The 19,242-nt window shown below is 39.5% G+C and overlaps 2 pseudogenes; both read left to right on the plus strand.

The window, feature by feature from the left end:
* LOC110300842 (small ubiquitin-related modifier 2 pseudogene) overlaps nt 1-19,242 on the plus strand; it is a 100,030-nt pseudogene that overhangs the window by 48,321 nt on the left and 32,467 nt on the right.
* On the plus strand, nt 6,567-6,724 carry LOC115031854 (U2 spliceosomal RNA; annotated as a pseudogene).

Below are 19,242 nucleotides of genomic sequence, written 5' to 3' on the forward strand. Positions count from 1 at the left end.
TAACATAAAAAAAAAAAAAACAGGAAGCAACAATCACTATTTCTAAATATCTCTTAAAATTATTGGAAAAAAATCCTCAATAAAAAGACATAGTATAACAGATTGGATACATAAACAGCACCCAGCATTTTGCTGTCCCACCTCAGTGTCAAAGACAGACACTACCTCAGAGTAAAGGGCTGAAAAACAGCAAACAGTCCAAAAGAGTCAAGCTAGTGTAGCCATTCTATTATCAAATAAAACCTACTTTCAACCAAAAGTTATCAAAAAGGATAAGAACGGACACTTCATATTCATCAAAGGAAAAAAAAATCTACCAAGTTGAACTCTCAATTCTGAATGTCTATGCTCCAAATGCAAGGGCACCCACATTCATAAAAGAAACTTTACTAAAACTCAAAGCACACATTGCACTGCACACAATAATAGTGGGAGACTTCAACATTCTACTCTCATCAATGGACAGACCCTGGAAACAGAAACTAAACAGAGACCCAGTGAAACTAACAGAAGTTATGAAACAAATGAATTTAATGGATATCTATAGAACATTTTATCCTAAAACAAGAATATACCTTCTTCTCCACACTTCATGGTACCTTCTCCAAAACTGACTGTATAATCAGTCACAAAACAGGCCTCAACAGATGCAAGAAGATTGAAATAATCCCATGCATTTTATCAGATCATCATGGACTAAGGCTGGTCTTCAGTAGCAACAAAAACAACAGAAAGCCCACATACACATGGAAGCTGAACAATGTCCTAGTCAACATAGCACAACATACCCAAACTTATGGGACACAATGAAAGCAGTGCTAAGAGGAAAACTCAACTCTGAGTGCCTCCAAAAAGAAACTAGAGAGAGCATACACTAGCAGCTTGACTGCATATCTAAAAGCACTAGAACAAAAAGAAGCAAATACAACAAAGAGGAGTAGACTGCAGGAAATAATCAAACTCAGGGCTGAAATCAACCAAGTGGAAGCAAAAAGAACTATACAAAGAATCAACAAAACAAAGAGCTGATTCTTTGAGAAAATCATCAAGATAGATAAACCCTTGGCCAGAGTAATCAAAGGGCACAGAGACAGTATCCAAATTAACAAAATCAAAAATGAAAAGGGAGCTATAACAATAAAAACTGAGGAAATTCAAAAAATCATCAGATCCTACTACAAAAGTCTATATTCAACAAATCTGGAAAATCTGGATGAAATGGACAATTTTCTAGACAGATACCAAATACCTGAGTTAAATCAGGATCAGATAAACCTCCTAAATAGTTCCATAATGCCTAAAGAAGTAGAAGAAGTTATTAAAAGTTTCCCATCCAAAAAAAGTCCAGGACCAGATGGGTTTATTTCAGAATTCTCTCAGACCCTCAAAGAAGACCTAATACCAATACTCTTCAAACTATTCCACGAGAGAGAGAGAGAGAGAGAGAGAGAGAGAGAGAGAGAGAGAGAGAGAGAGAGAGAGAAAACAAACAAACCCCCCCCCCAAAAAAAAAACCAAACCAACAACAACAACAGCAAAAAAAAAAAAAACACCAAAAAACAAAGAAACAAAAAAACTCAGAAGGAACACTATGCAATTCATTCTATGAAGCCACAGTTACACTGCATCTTCTCCCTTGGAGATGGAATGGTTTATGTCTAATCAGGAAGCTGTCACAATTTCTTTTCATAGAGAACTTCATAAGAAAATTTTTCGATATTTCTATCTTGTTTAATGTTCCAAATAGATTTTAAAAACTGGTTGAGTGCATATTACTTTTAGCTTCAGAAGACATCATATATATTTAAGAGGCATTTAACTATTATAAATTATTTTGCTGACTTAAAAGTGTCAATACTGAGTTGTATATTTTAAAATAAATTTTATTACTTTTATTAAAAAGATAGAAAAGAGAAGAAAAAGAATAACGATTAAGATGAGATCTACCCTCTTAACATATTTGAAAGTACATGCAGAACCATACAGTTAACTGTTGGGCCCATGCTACAGAGCGAATCATTAGAATATACATGCATGACTAACAGAAGCTGCATACCCATTACAAACATTCCTCATTTCCTCTTCTCCAGTTCCTGACAGCTGCCATTGTCTTCTCTGCAGCGACTGTGCAGGCTTTAGATAGGTGGGATTGTGCAGTATTTGGCCTTCACGACTCCCTTGTCTCCCAGGCACAGTCTCTGAGGTACAGACTGCTATGGTGTTGGACAGAGCAGGATTTTTCTCTTTGTAAATGCTTCCAGCTTCGGCACATACCTGACAGCTCCATACTCAGAACGGGGAGGCAGAAAGAGTTTAAGGATAGCCAGAGCTATATAGCTAAGTTCCAGCCCAGCCTAGGCTACATAGAGGGGCGCTGACTTAAAACCAAAGAAGCAAATAAACAACTAAATAGTGAACTCACAAAAGCTCAGTAACATTACATTGAGGATATATATATATATATATATATATATATATATATATATATATATGAATGCACATATATGCTATATGTGCATGTACAACATATACATATCACACACATCTCATTTCTTTGTCCATTCACCTACTGACTGACTTCTGATTTATCCATTTGCTGTGAACAGTTCTACAATAAGCACCCTGGATACAGCCATCTTGTTCAGGTCCAGATTTCCATTCTTTTGTTTATACAGCCTAGAGCAGATTGCTGAAGTTTATGATAGTTCTGGTTTTGATTTTGGAGCACATCCTACTTTTTTCCACAGTGTGCCCACATATCAATTCCTCATCCAGGTGCCACAGAATCCTCAATATTTTACAAAGCAGTGGCTGTCCTAACAGACATGAGCATTTCTAGCAGGGGTGTTAGAGAATTGTCAGAATGGTAAAAGCACAACCCTGAAGCACAGTTGACGTGCCCAGCCAGAGGATGGATTTCTTCCTTCAGAATACCGGGAAATCAGAAAGAGTTGGGCATATTTAAAATTAGTCCCACTATTAATTCACCTTTCAGAATTAGGTAATTTACAATCAGCCTGAAATCAACTTTGAAATTTGCCAGGGCACAGAATTAAACAAGCAGAGGAGAACTTCCTCAGTGTCTGACTGCAAAACGCAAGGAAGTTTGCAGAATTAGGCTGATTTAATATTCTACATCAAAGGACACACAAGATGGCTCAGCAGGCAAGAGAGCTTGCTGTAAGCCTGACAAGATGTGTTCTGTGCCCAGAGCCCACAGGATAAAAAGAAAGAAGGCCCCGGCATGTGCATTCTCCAACGCAATATATACATAAACTTATAAGGAAAAATATTAAAAATATTGCATGGCATTTATAAATCATAACATTACCACAAGCTTGATCAACTCTGTCAACCTATAATTATGGAATAAACATTTATTTATCAAATGAGAGAAGAGCATTCAAGATTCATATCCTAAAGGGATTGTCTGACCTGTTTAAACCTGGATGACACTGTTTTCAAATCACTGAATATATCAACTTGCTCACTTGTATAGCCTTGCTTCATTCCTTGAATCTTTACTGCATCCTCTGTTGCTCTTCCATAGGTCTAGCCATGCCCCAAGCTAAGATTATAATAGGAAAGGTCAGCACATAGCTCAGACCACCGCAACACCTCAGTGAATGTCAGCATTAACAAGGATGAGTACAAAGATGAGCTGGTCCTTTTGGCACAGCTGCATGTCTGATGACAGCATTATAGTGCCTGACAGAGTCCCTTCAGAGTTACATGAGACTTTTGCATTTTTCCTGCATCCTTGCTCTGTATAATGCCATTTCTTCTCTGAGCCCACAGAGCTGGGTGTGGTAGACCATCCCATACAGACTGTGTAATCACTGAGATGTCCACACAGTGATGATGTCACCTAACAACACGTTGCTCAGGACATATCCCTGTCACTAAGGGACACGTCTGTATACACCTGCCTCTTCATCTTTTCACTTTAGAATCTCACCATCTGTAATCTCCACTCAATTCTGATTTCCTTTCCTCATGAACTATTTCCAAGAGGGGCAGGAGGAGCCTTTAAAAATCTCTGTACTTTGCAGAAAGCTACCTGGGGAATAAACCCTATTTTGTATTTCCCTATGTCCACCTTCAGCTAAGACAAGGTGTAACTCTACACCCACACTTATTACTCTACTGCAGGAAGATCCCCAAAGGCCTAAGGGGCAAAGCATGGGACTGGTGAAGCCAGCCAACATCACTATGTGATGGTAAGCATGGGGCAGAGCAAAGAGCTCTTTAATTGCTATGTGACACCATGCTGAGTGGGCAAGGCAACCAGCTCCCAGTGTGGATACTAGTTAGTCTAACTATTTGTCTATGCATAAATGCCCTTTACAAGTTGCCTGTTAGGTGTGGCCTTCCATAGCAGCCAGACCTTCAGTGCTCCCCCAGCTACTGCTGTGACTGTGAGACACATTCTGTTGCCTAGAGACAAAATCTTCTACCATGATGTCAAAGCCTAACCATTTATATCTTCACATTCCATTGGTGGAAATCACCACCTGGAACAAAGATCCTGTTTTCGCATGCTACCTTCTTGAACACATGGGCAGCTACAAATAGCTCAGTGCGTTCCCATCAGCTGCTCCTCGTGTATAAATGGTAGGAGAGATTCGGGCTAAAATGAATGTGAATTTCAAGAAAAATAATCAGTAACTTAGAACTTGGCAGCATATGTTGTTTAAAACAGAGAGTATTTAGAATTTTCTTCATCTTAAAATTGTCATTGCATGTTCCAGTGGTGGCATGCTTTACAGATTCTGGTATTTTGTGCAGTCTGTTAGAACTGACCTCTAATCATTTAATTGTCCTAATTGTACATAGAAAAGAGAAATTTGTATCTCTTTTGTATCTGTAGAAAGAGAAATATCATTTTAGTTAGTAGTTTCCTTCAGATTTTTTTTAATATGAGAGTAAGGGGTTTTGCTTGTCTTCTTGAGTTCATGTTTCTATTTAAGAAATCACTTCATGAGGCTGGAGAGATGCTAGTGGCTAAGAGCACTTGCTGCTTTTTGAGATGACCAGGGTTCAGTTCTTGGTACTGCCTGTAACTCTAGCTACAAGGGAACTGAAACCCTTCTCTTGGCCTATGTAGATACATGCATTTGTGTGTACATACACAGACAAGCACACAGACATTTAATTAGAATGTGTATTCATCATTTTTAAAAATTACTTCATGCCGGGTGTGGTGCCTTTAATCCCAGCATTTGGGGGGTAGAGGCAGACAAATTTCTGAGTTTGAGGCCAGCCTGGCCTATGGAGTGAGTTCCAGGACAGCCAGGGCTATACAGAGAAACCCTGTCTGGAAAAACCAAAAAAAAAAAAAAAAAAAAAAAAGCCAAAAAAACCTTCATGTCTAAAATATATTCTATTTGGGTTCAGCAAAATACTGCAAGACATGTTGTTTTGTTTTGCTGTTTTACTTTGTTTGAGACTGGTTCTGTTCTGCATGACCCAGCGTGGTACTGAAGGGCCTATCCTAGGACTGTCTCCAAAGCACTGGAATCATAAGTATGCATTACGGTGCCTGCCTTGGGAGAAATTTCAACTAGATATTGTGCTCCTTAATTTTTACCAACTTGATACAAACAAGAGATACCTGGAAAGGTGGAAGCTCAGTTGTCGAATCAGCACATCTATCACACTAGCCTGTGAGAAAGACTGTGTTCTCTGGAGCACTGTGTTGATTAGTAATTGATGTAGAAAGGCCCAGCCCACTGTGGGCAGTTCCATCACTGGTCAGGTGGTCCGTGGTTGAATAAGACAAGGTAGCAGAGTAAACCAAAGGAAGCAAGCCAGTAGGTAGCATCTCCTCACTCTCCAGTTCTGACCCCAGGCTTCTAGCATCAGTTTCTATCCCACCCTTGATTATAGACTCTCATGTGTAAGATTAATAAACTTTTTACTCCCCAAGTTGGTTTTGAACTGGTTTTTCTTCCACAGCAACAGAAATCAAACAAAATCAAGCAGCTTCTCTCTCTCTCTCTCTCTCTCTCTCTCTCTCTCTGGTTTGTTTTTGTCACAAGTGAAATATATCTTTCAGGAGGGTAGGTGGAAATTGGCATACAGGTCTGCCATGGACAAGGTTAGAATTTTATGAGGTGCCTTTTGTTTGTTGCCAAAAAATGTTTAACTACTGTCAATCATGGCATCCTCTCTAAAGATGCAATTTTAGAGTGTTAGCAAGGTTTTATTACTGTCCAACGGTCTCAAGATAACATGATGAATGTGAACTCTCTGAAAATGTAAACTGGTATCTTATATAACCAATTCCTTTGTCTGTTCACAAATCAGAGAAAGGGAAATTGATTGAAGTCGAGGTTAAGGACACAGAGGAGAAAAACCAGGAGGAACTGGCTCAGGTGGAGTGGGCTGGCATGCTTTCCATCTGCGTCTTGCTTTGCCTCTTTCTGGGGTGTGTAGATGGTGCTCAAGATGGAACAGAAGTAGGATTCTGGGAGAATCCTTAAGAACCATACACCACAGCCTCATTTTCCTGCTCATTCACCACCTCTGATAAACACACTCTCCAGCATTATGGATTTATTTGTATTGCTTCTCGGCCTTTTGGCTAAGATCAAGTGTAGTATGAATTTATTTGTTAGCTAGGTTCTTCTTGATCAGGTATTTTTAGAAACTGGGGAGGGGAGGCATGTTTTGCTGCCCCCAAATTGCAAGGTGAAGGATGACCACCTAATTTTGATCTATTAAAGTGGTTGATTTTGTTGACAGCAACCTCTGTCTTCTTGAATCCACAGGACTGCTATTCTGTCTGCTTCAGAAGCCGGGAGAATATGGGTCAGTTAACTGTCACCAGAGGTACCTAGACCACATCAGGTTTGTGACCACAACAAACTAGTTCTGGTTTTAAAAACTAAGCCATTTTTATAAAAATTATAGAATTTTAAAATCCCACACATGAATTGTTTTAAGAGAAAAAGAGGCTTTTCTAGCCCTAAATACTTTAGGTGAGCCTTACAACCTGCCTCAGAGCATACTTCATAATTCTCTCTGTGTCTCTGTGTCTCTCTTTGTCTCTCTCTCTTTTTCTTTCTGTGTCTCTGTGTCTCTGTGTCTCTGTCTCTCTCTCTGTGTGTGTGTGTGTGTGTGTGTGTGTGTGTGTGTGCTTACATGCACATGAATGACAGAGGTCAACCTCGGGAACCATCTGCCTTATTTTGTAAGACAGGCCTTTCACTGGGACTAGGCTCACCTGTCTAGTATGTGACAGTCAGCAAGCCCCAGGGATTGTTTTGTAATCCTTCCCAAGGCTGGGATTAGCATGTCACTAAGCTTGATTTTTTTCCCTCCATGAATACTGGGGGCCTGAACTCCGGTTCTCATGTGTTTACAACAATCCCTGTGCTGATTGATCTATTTTCCAGCCTTCAAACTTTGCAATTTTATCTTGAGCAAATTGCAAAATATCCTTAGGCTTGTCTCCTTGTTCATCAAATTCTAATGGTTATATCTACCTAGAGGACTTGGTAAATACACTGTGAAGTCAAATAGAATTTTTTTCATTTGCAATATCACTTTTGAAAGTTACTTATAATTCTACCATAGTAGAAATTTCATTACATCTAAACACCTAAATTATTTTACACACTTGCCTCCTCAACTGTCATTACCTTGAGACCATGATCATTAGATTGACCTTTGAGGTCTTCTCAATAATAATGCTTGAAGCTTTCCTGTAGTTTGGCTTGCCTATGACTCCTCTGTGTTCCTGAATCTTTGCATTTTTCCTGATGTCAACAACAGTAAGCATCTTTCCTTCAAAGATGAAGATAAGTGGGAAAATACAAATGCAATTTGAAAGAAGAAAAAGGGAAGTGGTCTTGTGATGGACAGGAAGTCTTTCAGAGTGGCTAGTTGTTAGGCATAAGGTATTGCTCAGAAAAGTGTATAGGACTATAGGACTTCTCTGGAACAAGCATTAGGCTGAGATATAGAGCAGATCAAGATAACATATAAAATTGGTAATGTTGTTCTTAATCCCAAAGATGGGAGGAAAAAGAGAACCAAACCAAATCCTCATTGCCAAATTAATTAAAGCAAGCAATTATTTAAAGCAAGCTTTAAAAAAAATCCAGTACATGGGTTGCCTCCTCTAAAGCATGGTTCAGGTCATCATTGGACACTAAGAAGATAAGGGTTTTATAGCTCAGAGGTTGGAAATTTCCAAACAGAGAATTTGGTGAGCACAATAGGCAGAGTTACAGGAGTAGAGCACAGCCATAACAAATTTCTCCAAACAATCTGCTAAAACAAAGACAGGACTGCAAAGTGGTCTTAAGATAGTCATAACAACCTCTGAAACAAAGGTAGGATTGCGAGATGCTTATAACGCATTGAAACAAAGACATGACTGCCATTTCCTGGAGTTGGAAATACAGCACAATTTGTAGTGAAGATACAGGTGGGGCATAACCCAAATCCTTGAGAAACTAAAACTTAATGATAAACTTGAATGAACCTAGTTTGTCTTTAATATAGGGTGGCTTTCTTTTTTTTTTCCATTTTTATTGGTTATTTTATTTGTTGAAACTTCAAATGTTACCCCTTTCCCAGTTTCCCCTCCACAAACTCCCCCATTCTCTCCCCTCCCCTTGACTCTATAGAAGGGTGCTTCCCCACCCTTCTATCCACTCCTGCCTCAGTGCCCTAGCATTCCCCTACCCTGGGTCATTGAGCCTCCACAGGAACAAGGGGCTCCATTCCCCATGATGCCAGATAAGACAATCCTCTATTACATATTCAGCTGGAGCCATGGGTCCTTCCAATTGGTGGTGATGGTGGTGGGGGTCTGGTAGGTTGATATTGTTGTTCTTCCTATGGGGTTTCCAACATCTTAAACTCCTTCAGTCCTTCTCCACTGGGGTCCCCAAACTCAGTCACAAGTTTGGCTGTGTGCATCCTCATCTGTAATGGTCAGACTCTCAGGGGACAGCTATACCAGGCTCCTGTCAGCAAGCTCTTCTTGCCATCAGCAATAGTGTCTGGGTTTGGTTTCTTCAGATGGGATGAATCCCTACATGGGGCAGTCTCTGGATGGCCTTTCCTTCTGTCTCTGCTCTACTCTTTGTCCCTGCACTTCTGAGATTATGTTCTTCCCCCTTCTGAGTAGGACTGCAGCATCCATGCTTTAGTGTGGTCTTCTTTCTTCTTGGATTTCATATAGTCTGTGAGTTCTATCATGAGTATTCTGAGTTTCATTTTGGCTAAAATCCACTTATCAGTGAGTACATATCGTGTGTTTTTTGTGACTGTGTTACCTCACTCAGGATAATATTTTTAAGTTCTATCCATTTGCCTATGAATTTCACTAAGTCAATTGTTTTTAATAGCTGAGTAGCACTCCATTGTGTAAATGTATCCATTTCTCTGTTGAAGGACATCTGGGTTGTTTCCAGCTTCTGACTATTATCAATAAAGGCTGCTATGAACATAGTGGAGCATATGTCCTTATTACATGTTGGAGCATCTTCTGGGTATATGCCCAGGAGTGGTATTGCTGAGTCCTCAGGTAGTACTATGTCCAATTTTCTGAGGAACCGCCAGAGTGGAACTAATTTTCAGAGTGGTTTTCCCAGCTTGCAATACAAACAGCGATGGAGGAGTGTTCCTCTTTCTCCACATCCTCGCCAGCATCTGCTGTCACCTGAGTTTTTGAGGAGTGCTAGTCTATCAGTTGTGTGGATGTTGTAGAGTGTTTTCCTCCAAGCAGAACAACTACCTTCTTCATTAGAGCTGTTGAGGCTGCTTGCAAGAGATCATCACAAGACAGGTGTTGATATTTCTTTGTGGAAGAGTAGCTGTGGAAGATCACTAGAGTCCCACCAGAGACTTGTCTTTACTATAGGATGGCTTTCCTTTTATCAACCTTCATTTCTTCATTCAGCTTTAATTATAACTGGTTATATGCTAGAGTATATAGGCTGGGGAGGGTAGAGGAAGGAGGGCTTCATCTGTGACTATGGAACTACCATCCTCCATGGTGAATGTAGACTTTCCAGTGTTGCTGCTTTGCAGTTACCCATGTTCCTAGAGGTGGCCTCCTCAGTTGTACTCTCTGCAGAGCCAAAGAAACACATTGGTTCTATTGTGATTTAAGTGAGAATGGCCCCCATAGGCTGATGTATTTGAATAATTGATCCAGAATAAGTAGAACTGTCTGGGAAGTATATATAGCTTTCTTGTATCAGTGGTGGTGGTGGTGGTGGTGGTGGTGGTGGTGGTGGTGGTGGTGAAACTTGTAAATTCTATGCTGTTCTCAGTTAGATCTCTTTGGCTGTTGCTTTGGATAAGATGCAAGCTCTCAGCTCTGACTCCAGCTCCATGTCTGCCTGCTGCTCATATGCTCCTTACTTGATGATCATGGACTCTCACCTTCTGAAAGTGCAGACCCCCAATAAACTCTTTTATAAATCGCCTAGGTCATGGTGTCTCTTTATGACAATAGAAAAGTAACTACGACAGGTTCCCAGGTGAACTTCAGAAAAAACCTACGTTGGGTTTTTTGTCATTGGGACTTTATAAGGATGGTATCGACATTTATATCTCCCCAAGAGGGAAAGTCTTGCAGCACTAAAGGAACTTAAAAGGTTTTCCAGAATTAAAGTTCCTCAGGTAGACTGAAGAACTGACCTGGAAACTTTGTATTAATGAAATGCAGGACATACAAAGAGGCAAAAGGGGCCAAAATGACACAAAAATCAGTTGGATGAGAGACATGAATCAAATAAGATCTTGGAGGTTGAGGAAAGAATCCACATTGAGTATCTTTTAATTGGATATTTCCATCGGAGTAGCAGACCATTGTTGGTGAGCACTCAGACAGGCCTGCAGATGAATACAGCTTGCTGTTTTGAGATTGGCTTTTTCATAGTTCAACCTGACTTTGACCTCATTATTGTAACCAGGTGACCTCCAACCTGCATCCTCCTAGGTGCTAGGATTATAAATCTGTGCCACCAAACACACTTGACTGGTACTGAACTTTTGAAGTGGACTGCAGACTTAGGAGCAAATTGATTGTTGGATGGACCAAGCCTCAGATCCCTAACACCTTGCTTAGGTTTTCCTATTTATTTATTTATTTACTCACTCATTCACTCACTTACTTACTTACTTAATATCTCAGTTGTACACCTTTCTCCTCCCAGTCTTCTCCCTCACATGGACCCTTCCCTTCACCTCTGAGAATGTGGAGGTCTCTTCTAGAAAACCAACCCACCCTGCCATCTGGAGTTACTGTAGGACTAGGTACATCTTCTCTCACTGAGGCCAGACAAGACAGTCCAGCTAGGGGAACGAGATTCACAGTCAGACAACACCCCAGCTCCCTGTTGGGAGATCCGCATGACCACCAAGCTCACTTCTGTTTCATATCTGAGTGGGGCCTTGGTCCAGCTTTTGCATGCTCTTTGGTTGGTTGATGGTTCAGTCTCTGGGAGTCCCTAAGGGTCCAGGTTAGTTGACTCTGTTGGTCTTGTGGCATCTCTAACCCCTTCTGCTTCCTCAATCCTTCCCCAAACTTTTCCATAAGACTTCCCTTGCTTATTAACTCCTGCAGAGCTTCAAAGTACCCAGACACCGAGACTTCACTAAAGCTTTTCTTTCCAAAACTTAGTGTTTCCTAGTACATGTTGTAGTTCTTGACTAACAAGTGAAAAAACAAAGTTTACTTAGGCTGTAATACAGTCACCTTTCTCTGGAACATTGAAATATTTCTTGCAGGCCTATATCTGTGTTTTCCCAGCTTGCAATCCTAATTAGCTCCACACAAATGAATTTCCCTTGTAATCAAATAAATTTTATTCTGAGTTGATAGGTGGATGAATGAAAGAACTATAGGTTTCAGGATAAAAATGCCAAACTATTTGGGGGAAAGGTAATAAATGTTTTGTAGAGAAAAATGATTCAGATTTTAAAAAGCAACTTAATATTTAAATTACTTAATCTAAAAATGTTTAATATGGTTATATTTTGTTAAAATGATTCTCTATATCCCAGACAAAGTATCAAAAATGGTTATAAAATAGGGTATAATATTTGAATTATAATTTTAAATAAAATCCCTCATAAAATATGTCCCAGAAAAATATCTGTAAATAAATTAAAAATAAAAGCCTAACCAGACATATTTTGCAAGACTTGGCTTCTGAAAAGATAGGTTTCCAGAGTAAGTTATAGAGTTTAAAGGGCAACAAAAATGATTCAAATTTTTACTATTTAGTTTTGTGAGGTATAAAAGCAATAAAAGAAACTATCTCCAAAATTGGAAAGGCATAGGGAAAGTACAGTCGGGAAGCTCTATCTGTGTAGACACAGGTCACCTTAGAGATGGCTCAGACTTAACTGGAGAGCGGAGAACCATGTGCAGACTCTTCATGGGCATTCACTGCTTAGGACCAATCCCAGGTGAGTAGATTAGGTAGTGAAAGCAAGTTCTCCCATAATATTTACTTCCAGGTTTTGTTTATTGTGTGTTTTTCTCTGCCGTTTTGTTTCCAATGAAGGTAAGTAAACCTATGTGGTGATGCACATTGTGTAGTGCCAGACTTTCTTCTCAGATCCTATTACCATCTGGAACACGTAGGTGCCAGGCTCCCATTGAGTTCAGGTGGTGGTTTGGGATTTTGCTGAACCTGCCAGCTTGGGATGCCTTTTTAAGGATCACTGGTAAAATTGGTTAGTGACTGAATTTCTTTTTGTTGTTGTTGTTGTTTTTATTTTGTTTTGTTTTGTTTTGTTTTGTTTTGTTTTGTTTTTTCAAGACAGGGTTTCTCTGTGTAGTTCTAGCTGTCCTGGATCTAGCTCGGTAGACTGACCTCAAATGTACATAGATCTGCCTGTCTCTGCCTCCTGAGTGCTAGAAATAAAGGCATGAGCCACCACTGCCCAGCTGGACTTCTTAGAGCATCACAGTTTTCTAGAACAATGTTATTTAACCTTGAGACAAGCAGAAACTTCATTTTTATTTTGATAATTATAGACATGTATGGATTGTACTGTGGTCAGATTCAGCTCATTTTCTCCTACCCCCTTCTCTGACTTTCTTCTTTCTGCCAACTAACCCCTTCTACCTCTGAATTCTGTGTGTGTGTGTGTGTGTGTGTGTGTGTGTGCTCTTCCTTTGTGTACCTGCTTTCTGTCTATGATTATTATGACCCCGAAGACAGCATTACCTAGTGCTCCTTCCCAAACAATGGGTCTTGCATTCTTTCCAGCACTTTCTTCAGACTCATCCTGGGCCTTTCAAAATGGGATAAAGATATCTCTTCTGAAACTAACACACTCACTATGTTCCAGCATGTCAATCATTTGTAAATCTTCACACTAACTGTCCCCTTGAAAGAAGAGGCTTCTCTGTCCAAGGCTGAGAGTGGCTAGTCTGTAGGTGTGAGCATCGACAGCAAAGCATCAGCAGTACAGTCTCTCCTAGGGAAGATGGCACATATTTCATGACCAAGAGCCAAACAGTGCACATAAAGGAAAAACTCAATGCTGCCTTGGGCAGCATTTAGAACCCAGAACTTCTTCACATCTAAAGACACATCACAAAACAATCTAAAGGGCAGCCACAGAGAAGACTCAGTGCAAACCAAGGCATTGGGCTCCCATCCAGCATATCCAAGGATCTCTCCCATTGCAGGAAGAGGACACAATGTGAAAATAGGGAAAGGTGTGAACGCACACTTTACTGCCAGGAAGTAAAACAAAACTCTCTTTATTGATAATGAAGGAAATGTAGATCAAACCCCAATGAATACCACTGTGGATTTAACACTGCAGTCAAAATGACTCCATTCCAGCCTGGCATTCCTGGGTTTGAGATGGGGAAGCTCTCATAGCTGCAGAGAGAGCAGAGCTGTACACTGTGGGAAAACTCTTAGTATCTGTGAGAAGATAACAAATACTTAGTGATCAGCAGTCCTGGCTGTATATAATACTAAAAGCTTGTATTTGGGGTCCAAGAGCCAAATACAAGACAGAAGCCAAAGATTACTCAGGTGTATGTTAGCACTAGGATGGAGGAGTCCACTATATATTCATGTCATAAATGAAACAGTAGGCATCAAGAAAATACAATATAGTGCACATAAAAATCATTGATAAGTCTGCACTGACAATATTTGGGGGGAGTACAAGTGTCTCAAGTGAGGGCTGTGGTCAGTACTGAGGAAGTAAAGATAAGCATTTAGTAGTTCATAGGCTGCTTAGAGGGCTTCAGGTGCAGAGATTTATGAAATGTGGCTAGTAGCTACATAATTGTATTAATTAAAATTATTATTAATATTATTGTTATTATTATATGTTTGTGTGTTTTGCCTGCATATACATGTACATGTCTGTGTATCATCTGCAAGCCTGGTACACATGTAGGACAGAAGAGGGTGTTGGATGCCCTGGAACTGGAATTATAAATAGTTGTGAGGCATTATATGGATGCTAAGAATCAAACCTAGGTCCTCTAGAAGAACAACCACTGATCATAACTGCTAATTTATCTCTGGATATCCTATGTTCTTCATTTTTATTGTTAATAATTTAATTAATTATATACTTGGGAATTTTGCAGCTTTCTGTATGTGTATTATTTTTCAATTAAAAACTGGAAAGAAGAGAAGGAAGGGATGGAAGGAGGGAGAAAAAGAGGGAGGGAGAGAAGAGTGAGTTTGGAAGGAAGGAAGGAAGGAAGGAAGGAAGGAAGGAAGGAAAAAAGGAAGGAAGGAATATTCAAAGAGAAAACAGCTAAGACAATATCAGAGTAACTATGGTGGCCATTTCTGGACTGTAGGATTACTGGTAATTTTATGGTGCGTGAGTACTAATTTAGAAATAAAAGTTAAGCCCTTCTGGTCAGTGCCAGCACCGGGGCACCTTGGGCACGGAGCCTGTGGACACCCCCAAGGTCCCCACAGGACTCTCCACAGGATCTTAGGACCTCTGGTGAGTGGATCACAACTTCTGCCAGGAGACAGGTTCAAACACTGGATATCTGGGCACCTTCCCTGCAAGAGGAAAGCCTACCTGCAGAGAGTACTCTGAACACTGAAACTCAGGAAAGAGCTAGTCTCCCAGGTCTGCTGATAGAGGCTAACATAATCACCTGAGGAACAAGCTCTAACCAGAGACAACTATACGAACTAACTCCAGAGATTACCAGATGGCGAAAGGCAAATATAAGAATCTTACTAACAGAAACCAAGACCACTCACCATCATCAGAACGCAGCACTCCCACCCCACACAGTCCTGGGCACCCCAACACACGCGAAAAGATAGACCCGGATTTAAAAGAATATCTCATGATGATGGTAGAGGACATCAAAAAGGAGTTTAATAACTCACTTAAAGAAATACAGGAGAACACTGCTAAACAGGTAGAAGACCTTAAAGAGGAAGCATAAAAATCCCTTAAAGAATTGCAGGAAAAAAAGACCAAACAGGTGATGGAATTGAATAAAACCACTCAAGAAATAAAAGGGAAGTAGACACAATAAAGAAAACACAAAGTGAGGCAACACTGGAGATAGAAACCCTATGAAAGAAATCTGGAACCATAGATGCGAGCATCAGCAACAGAATACAAGAGATGGAAGAGAGAATCTCAGGTGCAGAAGATTCCATAGAGAACATCTGCACAACAATCAAAGAAAATACAAAATGCCACTTGGGAGGCAGAGGCAGGTGGATTTCTGAGTTCGAGGCCAGCCTGGTCTACAAAGTGAGTTCCAGGACAGCCAGAGCTATACAGAGAAACCCTGTCTCGAAAAACCAAAAAAAAAAAAAAAAAAAAAGAAAATACAAAATGCAAAAAGATCCTAACTCAAAACATCCAGGAAATCCAGGACACAATGAAAAGACTAAACCTACAGATAATAGGAGTTGATGAGAATGAAGATTTTCAACTTAAAGGGCCAGCGTATATCTTTAACAAAATTATAGAAGAAAACTTCCCAAACCTAAAGAAAGAGATGCCCATGAACATACAAGAAGCCTACAGAACTCCAAATAGACTGGACCGGAAAAAAAAAATTCCTCCCGATACATAATAATCAGAACAACAAATGCACTAAATAAAGATAGAATACTAAAAGCAGTAAGGGAAAAAGGTCAAGTAACATAAAAAGGCAGGCCTATAAGAATTACACCAGACTTTTCACCAGAGACTATGAAAGCCAGAAGAGCCTGGACAGATGTTATACAGATACTAAAAGAACACAAATGCCAGCCCAGGCTACTATACCCAGCCAAACTCTCAATTACCATAGATAGAGAAACCAAAGTATTCCATGACAAAAAGAAATTCACACATTATCTTTCCATGAATCCAGCCCATCAAAGGATAATAACAGAAAAAAAACCAACAGAAGGACAGAAACCACACCCTAGAAAAAGCAAGAAAGTAATCCTTCAACAAACCTAAAAGAAGACAGCCACAAGAATAGAATGCCAACTCTAACAACAAAAATAATAGGAAGCAACAATTACTTTTCCTTAATATTTCTAAATATCAATGGACTCAATTCCCCCAATAAAAAGACATAGACTAACAAACTGGCTACACAAACAGGACCCAACATTCTCCTGCTTACAGGAAACCCATCTCAGGGAAAAAGACAGACACTACCTCAGAGTAAAAGGCTGGAAAACAATTTTCCAAGCAAATGGTATGAAGAAACAAGCTGGAGTAGCCATTCTAATATCGAATAAAATCGACTTCCAAACCAAAGTTATCAAAAAAGACAAGGAGGGACACTTCATACTCATCAAAGGTAAAATCCTCCAAGAGGAACTCTCAATTCTGAATATCTATGCTCCAAATGCAAGAGCATTTCATTAAAGAAACTTTAGTAAAGCTAAAAGTGCACATTGCACCTCACACAATAAGAGCGGGAGACTTCAATACACCACTTTCATCAATGGACAGATCATGGAAACAGAAACTAAACAGGGACACAGTGAAACTAACAGAAGTTATGAAACAAATGGACTTAACAGATATCTACAGAACATTTTATTCTAAAACAAAAGGATATACCTTCTTCTCAGCACCTCATGGTACCTTCTCCAAAATTGACCATATAATTGATCATAAAACAGGCCTCAAGAGATACAAAAATATTGAAATTGTCCCATGCATCCTATCAGATCACCATGGACTAAGGCTGATCTTCAATAACAACATAAATAATGGAAAGCCAACATTCACATGGAAACTAAACAACACTCTTCTCAATGATACCTTGGTTAAGGAAGGAATAAAGAAAGAAATTAAAGACTTTTTAGAGTTTAATGAAAATGAAGCCACAACATACTCAAACTTATGGGACACAATGAAAGCATTTCTAAGAGGGAAACTCAAAGCTCTGAGTGCCTCCAAAAAGAAACTATAGAGAGCACACACTAGCAGCTTGACAACACACCTAAAAGCTCTAGAACAAAAGGAAGCAAATTCACCCAAGAGGAGTAGATGGCAGAAAATAATCAAACTCAGGGGCAAAATCAACCAAGTGGAAACAAGAAGAACTATTCAAAGAATCAACCAAACGAGGAGCTGGTTCTTTGAGAAAACCAACAAGATAGATAAACCCTTAGCCAGACTCACTAGAGGGCACAGGGACAGCATCCTAATTAACAGAATCAGAAATGAAAAGGGAGACATAACAACAGATCCTGAAGAAATCCAAAACACCATCAGATCCTTCTACAAAAGGCTATACTCAACAAAACTGGAAAACCTGGACAAAATGGACAAATTTCTAAACAGATACCAGGTTCTAAAGTTAAATCAAGATCAGGTTAATGATCTAAACAGTCCTATATCCCCTAAAGAAATAGAAGCAGTCATTAATAGTCTCCAAACCAAAAAAAGCCCAGGACCAGATGGGTTTAGTGCCGAGTTCTATCAGACCTTCAAAGAAGATCTAATTCCATTTCTGCACAAACTATTCCACAAAATAGAAGTAGAAGGAACTCTACCCAACTCATTCTATGAAGCCACAATTACTCTGATACCTAAACCACAGAAAGATCCAACAAAGATAGAGAACTTCAGACCAATTTCCCTTATGAATATAGATGCAAAAATACTCAATAAAATTCTCGCTAACTGAATCCAAGAACACATTAAAACAATCATCCATCCTGACCAAGTAGGTTTTATTCTAGGGATTCAGTGATGGATTAAAAACGGAAATCCATCAATGTGATCCATTATATTAACAAACTCAAAGACAAAAACCACATAACATCTTGTTGGATGCGGAGAAAGCATTTGATAAAATCCAACACCCATTCATGATAAAAGTCTTGGAAAGATCAGGAATTCAAGGCCCATACCTAAACATGATAAAAGCAATCTACAGCAAACCAGTAGCCAACATGAAAGTAAATGGTGAGAAGCTGGAAGCAATCCCACTAAAATCGGGGACTAGACAAGGCTGCCCACTTTCTCCCTACCTATTCAACATTGTCCTAGCCAGAGCAATTAGATAACAAAAAAAGATCAAGGGGATACAAATTGGAAAGGAAGAAGTCAAAATAGCACTTTTTGCAGATGATATGATAGTATATATAAGTAACCCTAAAAATTCCACCAGAGAACTCCTAAACCTGATAAACAGCTTCAGTGAAGTAGATGGATATAAAATTAACTCAAACAAGTTAATGGCCCTCCTCTACAAAAAGAATAAACAGGCTGAGAAAGAAATTAGGGAAACAACACCCTTCTCAATAGTCACAAATAATATAAAATAACTTGGCGTGAATCTAACTAAGGAAGTGAAAGATCTGTATGATAAGAACTTCAAGTATCCGAAGAAAGAAATTAAAGAAGATCTCAGAAGATGGAAAGATCTCCCATGCTCATGGATTGGCAGGATCAATATAGTAAAAATGGCTATCTTGCCAAAAGCAATCTACAGATTCAATGCAATCTCCATCTAAATTCCAACTCAGTTCTTCAACGAATTAGAAAGAGCAATCTGCAAATTCATCTGGAATAACAAAAAACCTAGGATAGCAAAAACTCTTCTTAAGGATAAAAGAACCTCTGGTGGAATCACCATGCCTGACCTAAAGCTGTACTACAGAGCAATTGTGATCAAAACTGCATGGTACTGGTATAGTGTCAGGCAAGTAAACCAATGGAATAGAATTGAAGACGTGGAAATGAACCCACACACCTATCATCACTTGATCTTTGACAAGGGAG

This window comes from Mus caroli, unplaced genomic scaffold, assembly GCF_978045245.1.
Source record: "Mus caroli unplaced genomic scaffold, Mus_caroli_1 scaffold_10, whole genome shotgun sequence".
Taxonomy (NCBI): Eukaryota; Metazoa; Chordata; class Mammalia; order Rodentia; family Muridae; genus Mus; species Mus caroli.